This window comes from Columba livia, chromosome 18 (genome assembly GCF_036013475.1).
Source record: "Columba livia isolate bColLiv1 breed racing homer chromosome 18, bColLiv1.pat.W.v2, whole genome shotgun sequence".
Taxonomy (NCBI): Eukaryota; Metazoa; Chordata; class Aves; order Columbiformes; family Columbidae; genus Columba; species Columba livia.
In genome coordinates this window covers 5,495,017-5,503,360 of record NC_088619.1, presented here as the reverse complement: position 1 = coordinate 5,503,360, position 8,344 = coordinate 5,495,017, and positions in this window count along the sequence as shown.

Genomic DNA, 8,344 nt, shown 5'->3' with positions numbered 1-8,344 from the left:
TAAATACTGGGGTATCCGTCTATGCATAAGAGAAGATTCATTTTGGTTTAAAACCTCTAAACTATATAAAGTTATATTTGTTCGTATTCTCATCTTGGATTCTCAAATTATTTACGCACCAAACAACCCAGATGCCAATTGTAGTTATCATGCATGTAAACTTGAACTTTGACATTTCATACCGTTGCAGAATCTTGGTATGTGCATTCTGTTATCTTCCTGCCACCCCTGCAGTTGCTCTTCATTACTGTCAGTGCTTATTAGTTAGAAAACTACATTCTGTTTGAGCCAATTAACTGGTTGGAGAGAGCAGCTCTTCTAGGATCCCCACTAGCTGTTTAGCACCAACCGTCACCTACTGACTCATTAAACAAACCTGACCTCCGCTACATTTTTCAAAGCAGCAAATTCTTCTTTCTCAGTTGACAAACTTGCAAAAACTCTTCAGACTTTCGAGTATTCCACTCTCTTATGACAATTGAAGGGGAAAAGATATTGTGTAGCCAGTTAAACGAGAGCTTTTGTATGAATCGTTGTCATAATTACTTTATATGCTTTTCATGTGTTTAGGATGCTGTCTTCCTAAATGCCGGGGAAGAAGAATACCAGCAGAGGAAACAGTCCTTGTGCTGCTTCAATATTGTGACTTGCAGCCTGTCTGAAGGCACAACAAAGACGCGATTGTGCAAGTGCCCAGCTGATCCAACAAGCAATGAATTAGTGAGCAATGGTCAACAGTGAAGGAGTGGATATCACAGGGGGCAATTCAAAAAGGTTATAGTGCTGTGAAGTGAGGGAGGCATGAAATGAAATAGAGAATCAAAGATAATCAACCATTTGGGTTAGTTCTACATTTTTTTTCCCCTTGAAGTAGTTCTTCCTTTTTGGATAAAACAGAAAAAAAGAAGATGACTGGAAATGGTAGGAGAAAAATCTTCCCATATGGAAGAAAGTAATCTCATTCTTGCAGTCTGAAAGAAGGATAAATTATAAACAACACGAGATCTACGTGATTAATGAGATCTCCAGAATTCTGGTTAGAAGACTGGTTAGCAAGCATGAGATAGGTCACTATTAGGGGAAAAAAGTACTGACTGACAGATTGTGTCCATTCTAATATTTGGGTCCATATAAGGCCCAAGCCAGTCTTGTCAGCATGAGACGTAGGAAGAGAAGAATGAGAAAGTTATGTATATAACAAGGAGCTTCTTCCAGTTCCACATTGGAGCACAGGAATCCAGTGAAATCAGCTGCAGAGAGGATTCCCTTTCCTTCAAAGTCTTACACTGGTCTTCTTACCCTTAAATGAGTTTGATTGGATTTTCAGCCAGAATCCTGTCTGAGAAAGCAGAAGATACATAGACATACATGTTACCAAGACAGCAAAGTTCAGATTTGGTACTTAAATACTGCTTCAAGGTCTTCTCCCAAAAGCAATAAAAGAATGAGAGTTTGGGTGACCACAGCATCTTCTAAAAATGTTAAAATGTATTCTGGCTTCATGGTGTTCCTGCATAAAAATACCTCCTAGTTTGCTAGTCATTACTTGCCAGTTTTCATTTCATGGCTTGTCACTGTCCTTGGGACATTTCGAATTGAGATCTTTTAGTCTCAACAAGGCCCGTTACCATCCCTTTGAGCTCTCATTATCGCTCAGGTTTTGCCACTGCTTTCGCAACAATAAATTGGCAGAGCAGTGTCAGTTTGTGTCATTTGATTTTCAGAGTTCCTCATCAACTAAATTCAGCATCAGAATATAGAGAAATGACTTCCAGAAGGTCATGCAAGGAACAGGGTGGAGACTTGGACAGAGAACCCAACTTGCCTTTTGCTCCGTCCTGGAGCATTTATGTGGTCAGATTAGTTGGCACCTAAATGAGAGTGTAATCTGACCTAATAAAGTTGTGATAGCCAAAACATGAACTAAAACCAAAGCAGAACAGTCTCTTTCAGCAGATGTATTGTTTGTCATCTGCAGAATTGCTTCTCATCTCAGCTTCAGGTATCTTTGGAGGAGTTTTCTTGCTGCTGAGCTGGGTGATGCTAGAAAGCCCTTTACTCCTTCCTTCAGATACATCTGCCCTGCAAATCCTGCCATGAAGCAGCACAAAAGGCCCTGCTTTGTGGAGCTGCACAGATCTGATTTCATTATCTGATCCATTGTTTTTCCTTGAGCAAACACGTAATAATGTCACAATTTAGTTGGACAATCCCCGATCTGCTTTAATCAGAATTAGTGCTGTTCCTCCCTGAATGTTGCTGATGGGAGTGCTGTGCAGACAGATCGGGTATGTACACAGAGCTCTTGTAGTTAATGCTGCAATATTTGGTAAGACATCACTCATCTAGTGAGTGATTGAGTTTAAGAAGAGATGAACATTCATGTGCTGTTAATAACAACTGGGCAAACCTACTGGTAAAACTGCCATTTTATCTGGGGGAGGAAGTTTGTCATATAAAAACTATCCTATGGGCCAAATGTGGCTCACAGGAGCTTGTCAGCCTTGCTCTCGAAAACCAGCCATCAGATCTGTGATTGATCTGGGCTCTGAAAATACCTGCTGTTGAAAATTAAGTGTGAAGTTTGAAAATGATTAAGTTGAATTATTTACCTTCTTAGTTCATCGTGTCTGCAAAAATATCCTCTTCTCTTCTAGTAACCTAGCAACAAATACACCGTGCACAATTATTTTTTCACAATTTGTAGGAGAGCTGCATTAAAATGCATGTCAGTGTCTTTATTTCATGACAGGCATGTAGCAAACAACACTGCAAATATTTGTTTATCCTGGCAAGGGCTGGATTTGTTTAGTGTAACTTCCAGTAGTTTTGTCTACGTTCTGAAGCAGAAAGGAAAATATATTCTTGTTCTCAGATCAGCATTACAAATATTCTCTTTAGCTTTGTTTTTATTATGAGAGGTGACAACTAATGGATTGGGGCCTGTGTCCTCTGCTATCAGATTCTCCCACGATGTATTGGAAACTGGTGAAGACGTTTGAAGAGCTACTGGTTGCACAGGCTGAGTCTACAGGTTGCAGAGTGCACATGGGCTGGAGGAACCAGAGAAAATGAAAAGCTAAGCCAGCCAAGAGGATATGCATCAAGATAAATATCAGCTTCACCAGTGGCATAAATTACGTTTTCTAAAACAGGAAATTAATGTTCATTAGATGCTAGAAATAAACAACTGGTCCTCTTGAAAAGTCCTCAGATTAAATGCTGGGTTTCTGAGGACTTTTTGGCAGACATTTTAAATACCTAGGTTATTGTGAAATGAAAAGAAAACACTAATTCTTGTGGATGAAATGCACAGGACTATCCCCAAAACAACAATATGCAGAGGCCTCTTTAGAGGTTTTTGGTTTTGACTGAAGCTTTATCCGGTCTCAAGCATGCAAGCGTGAGTTAATGCCTGCAACCCAGAGGAGTCTCTGGGCTTAGGCACTAAATCCTCTGCCTGGGTCCCCAGGTCCTGAGACAGCCTTGCTGTGTGGGATGGCAAATGATCTGTGTTTCTTAGTCATCTTTTGTGCTTTGTGTTACCTTTTTGATCCTCTCAATAGGCTGCTTGTGTCCAGACATCATTCCCTTCCTTGCTTTTGAGTTCGATCTGTAAACAGTAAAACTGCAAATTCCTGTCTGCATGGGCTGGGTTGCTTAAGGTGTTTGGAGGGGGGGAATATGGTGAGAGACAAGCACAGGAACCATTGCTACTGTGGTGCTGTGGCCCTTGGCTTGATGAGAAACACAGAATGACAGAATCCCAGAATGTCAGGGATTGGAAGGGACCTGGAAAGCTCATCCAGTGCAATCCCCCCATGGAGCAGGAACACCCAGATGAGGTTACACAGGAAGGTGTCCAGGCGGGTTGGAATGTCTGCAGAGAAGGAGACTCCACAACCTCCCTGGGCAGCCTGGGCCAGTGTTCTGTTACCCTCACTGAGAAGAAGTTTCTTCTCAAATTTAAGTGGAACCTCTTGTGTTCCAGTTTGTACCCATTACCCCTTGTCCTATCGTTGGTTGTCACCGAGAAGAGCCTGGCTCCATCCTCCTGACACTCACCCTTTAGATATCTGTAAACATTAATGAGGTCACCCCTCAGTCTCCTCTTGTCCAGCTCCAGAGCCCCAGCTCCCTCAGCCTTTCCTCACATGGGAGATGCTCCACTCCTCCATCATATTTGTTGCCCTGCGCTGGACTCTCTCCAGCAGTTCCCTGTTCTTCTGGAACTGAGGGGATAATACTCAATACATTGTAGTTGCTCTCTCACATAAAGACCATCTCCACCACCACGCATGGCTGGCCTGTCTTTCCTGAGAAGGACATAGCCATCCATGACCCCACTCCAGTCATGTGTGCTGTCCCACCATGTCTCTGTAATTGCCACCAGGTCATAATCTCCTGCCCTAACACAGGTTTCTAACTCCTCCTGCTTATTCCCCATGCTGCACGCATTGGTGTACAAGCATTTCAGAGAGCGAGCTGAGCACACCCATTTCACCCCAGGGGCATGGGAGGCCTCCCAACCTTCATCAACTCTAGAGTGATGCCCAACTGATGCAAGCCCAGCTACAATCCCATCCCCCTTCGAGTCTAGTGTAAAGCTCTCCAAATGAGCCCTGCTAATTCCTGTCCCAAGCTGTATAGTTTGGGAAAACTCTTTGGTGTCCTAAAGCTATGGTTTTAACACTATCATAGAGCATAGGTTTAATCCTTACTCCACTTTAGACTCGTTGGGCTGAGATTATGCCTCACTCAGGCTCCCAGATCTGCCTGCTTAAATTAAGAATAGTGTAGCCAGGAGTGGAGTCTCCCTCTGCAGTTGGCGTGGAGAGGCAGGCGCTGGCAAAGGTGAGGCGGCTCCTACCTGGGCTGGGTTCCCAGTCTCCATCACACAGAGGGGCCTTGGTCACACAGAGGGGCTTTGGTCACACAGAGGGGCTTTGCTCCCCACTGCCGCTGGGGACCCCTGGGAGGGGAGGATGCCCGTCTTCCCTGCTTAAAGGCTCCTGTTAGTCCCATATCTTACCTTGAGATGGAAATAAAGACCGTGAGGAGAGAGGGACGTTTATTTGCCAGCAACTGCAGGTGTAGAAATTAAAAAAAAAAAAAAAAAAAAAAAATATATATATATATACACATTTGCCAAACTACTGATTTACCTCAAATGTGTCATTATTCCTGGTGTATGAACTTCCCTGCCTGCAGAGGTAATGTCCCTGTGTTCACTGTCCCTCATGCAGTGGGAGCTGAAAGGTGAACTTCAGGTTCACCTGCTCGTTTGGCCACATCACAAGCCTGGGCACCTCCACTTTTTAATTTATTTATTTTGGCTTAATGTCTTATAATTAACTTGTCCAAATAATGATTTTTTTTTTCCCCAGAGTTTTCCTGCTTTTTAGACAATGAAGACTCTGAAAACACCTAAGCCTCACTTTTGAGCCTACAGCAAAACCCCTTGATTTGGTGGGAGCTGGTTGGGATCCCCATGCAAACATGCAGCAGCGGAAGCGGGATGGTACGTGAGGCGGGAGCTGCCAGGTCAGGGGGGAGCTGTTTGTTTCCAGAGCCGCCTGTGTGTCCAAGGGGAGAGGGGCAGCTCCGCTCCCCCGCCTCCTCTTTCAACACTTCTGTGATGCTGCCTCGCTGCTCACAATGCAATCCCGATATTGACACTGTTCCATCAGAAATGCTATCCCTACGACAGGATTTGGGGCACGCAGTCATCACTAGGTTCTTCTAGGCACGGTTTGCTTATTTTGCTTTTAAATGTGTGTTGCTTTCTGTGACATTCCAAAAGCCAAAACTTTTCCATTTGAAACAAGAAAAGCAAGCTGTGAGTAGTAGTGATTTAGGAGTAATAGGAACTGTGCTCAGATATTAGCACTAGTAGAAGTAAGCAGGAAGAAGCAGAAGTGTGCAATTATGGATAGGTGTATTTTCATTACTAATTTTAATTTCATGAGAGCAAGTAACACAGTCCCCCCTCACCACACACAGACATTTCCCACTGTCCATTCAGCCACCGAACCTCACCCTGTTTTGCTACTCTTCTTACTCCTGTCTGCCCACTGGATTTACCTTACAAATTCAATTTTTGTTCGTATTGCTTCTGTACTTATTTTCTTTGTCCTCTCTGTGGCTTGTTTGAATTCTTACACAGCTCTCTTCTCCCTCCCGCTTTGCCATGCATGCTGTTTAGCCATGGCTTTGCTTTTCCAGAAAATACCCTGCTTCTCCTCCTTCCCCCTCCTCCTTTACAGTTTCAGATTTCCCTTCCTGGCAGGCAGCGAGGGGCTGCACACCACGCACCAGGGCTGCTCTCTGACCACAGGACCTGATTCACCTCCTGCAAGCTGAGGAGTGTGAAAATAAATCAGCTGAGAGGGAGCTGGTTGGGAGTTGCAAAACATGGGGATGCATGGTGAAACCAGCACATGGGCTGGGCAATGACCAGCCAGGCTCTCAAGGAGTTTGCAGTTCTCCCGTATATATTCCCTTCGGGACAGCAATGCTGAGTGAGACCTTTCAACAGATCAGCTCTGCCACACTGTTTAAACCAGCTCTGCATGCTCAGCTGAGGTGTGCTTAACCCAAAATCCTGCATCTGAAAGTGCCCTCACTGTGCCTTCCAGCTGGGTCCTGACTTGGCAGGAGAGTTTTGCCCCTAATACCTAGGATCTAAATACAGCCGTGCTTTGAAGAAAATATAAGTCCAGATCTGAGCTTGAGCCCATCTCTAATCACCGCTTGGTTTTGTTTTATCCAAATCTGCACGTTTGAGTGCTGAAGCAAATTAGTCATCGGTCCTTGAATAAGTTCTCCTCCTGCAGCCGCCTGTTCTCCAAGTCTTTTAAAGTCACCGCTGTTTGTGCCTGGGTTTGTAGCTGTGACGAGCAAATATTTAAAGTGAATTTAGAAGCAAGTGTCTGAAGTGACTGTGTAGGTCCTTATCTTTTGAGTTGCTCTCTGAGGAAGGCGATGGAGCTTTATTGGGGTTCAAGTGTTTGAGTGCACGAAGCTGCTTCCAGAACCTGTATCTCCAGTCCTGCCACATTAGGCCAGTGTAGTAACTTAGTGACTGCTCTTTCCAGAGTAGTGTGAAGCCTTTGCTGCAGAGGATATATGTTTCCTTTTGACATTATACAATATTTTCCTCCCAGATTTCAGTGAAGTCCTGCTCTTTCTGAATTGTAAATGCAAAAAAAATTACTGTTCAGAATGTTCTCCCTTGAAAAGATGTTTGCTTTTCACAGCTCGAACAGAAAACAGCTCAGTGCATCCAAAAGCTGCCTCACCCTTTGAGCGTGTTCCCAGATCTCAGCCAAGAGCACTACTATGGAATAGCTGTGAGTAGCCGGAAGAGCATTGTGGGGATTGAGATGCAAATGAGCAAACCAAACAGCCCCCTTCGCTGCAGAGGTTCCCTATCTCCTCCTGCCCCTCACTTCTGAACTGGGGGAGGCTCAACCTGGACCTGGCTCTGCAGCCGCAACCCCGGGCTTTGCTCATTTGTGAGACTCAGCAGCTTGGGTCAGACGAAGAACTGCGCCAAGATCATGTAAGCGTGGAGTAGAGGAGGGGCTTTCAAAGCCCCCATGTCGCTGTTACTTTTCTGGGTCCCCAGAACTAAACGCCGCCGCCTCTTCTGAGTTAAAAGTGGGAGAATGAAAGCCAGAGGTAGGAGCCACTGCAAAGCAGCACACGCTGTTCTGTATCTTAAAAGTTCCCAGTTTTCAGGCAGTTGCAAAAGTTCCAAAGCGTAACGTGAGCAGCTGCCTGGGCACTTGTTTGTTTTATCAAATGCAGAGAGTTAGAATATTGCAAAGGAAATCAGATACAGTGAAGTTGAGGGGCATGCAGAGGGTTGCACATATAAACATGCCGAGGAATAAAGCAATACGGTGTTTTCTCTGTATGCTTTTCTTTCCGCTGTGAGGAGAGGAAGCAAAACATTCTTATAAAACCCCCTCCTAAAGAAATAATCAAGGCAATGAGCTCTAAAGCCTGTGTCACTGCACATAACAAGGAGAATCAGGCATTTTGCATTATTGCATGTTGTCATCACTTCGCTCAGTGTTGTCCCTGCATGCTAATTACATGTTTACATCCATTGCATCATTTGACATAATTACTGTAATTATGTTAATACTTCATAATCAACAGAACAGTACCTGTAATTTACCAAACAAAAACGACATGAAAAGCTAAACCCACAAATGGAAGGGGATATGCTGTGAAGGATTTAATCCTCAGTGGAAGCGGTCAGAACTGGAATATCCTGGTTTAGCCATCAGATCCTCCCACACAGCATGGGGGCACTTTGTGAGGTGTTTTGAAA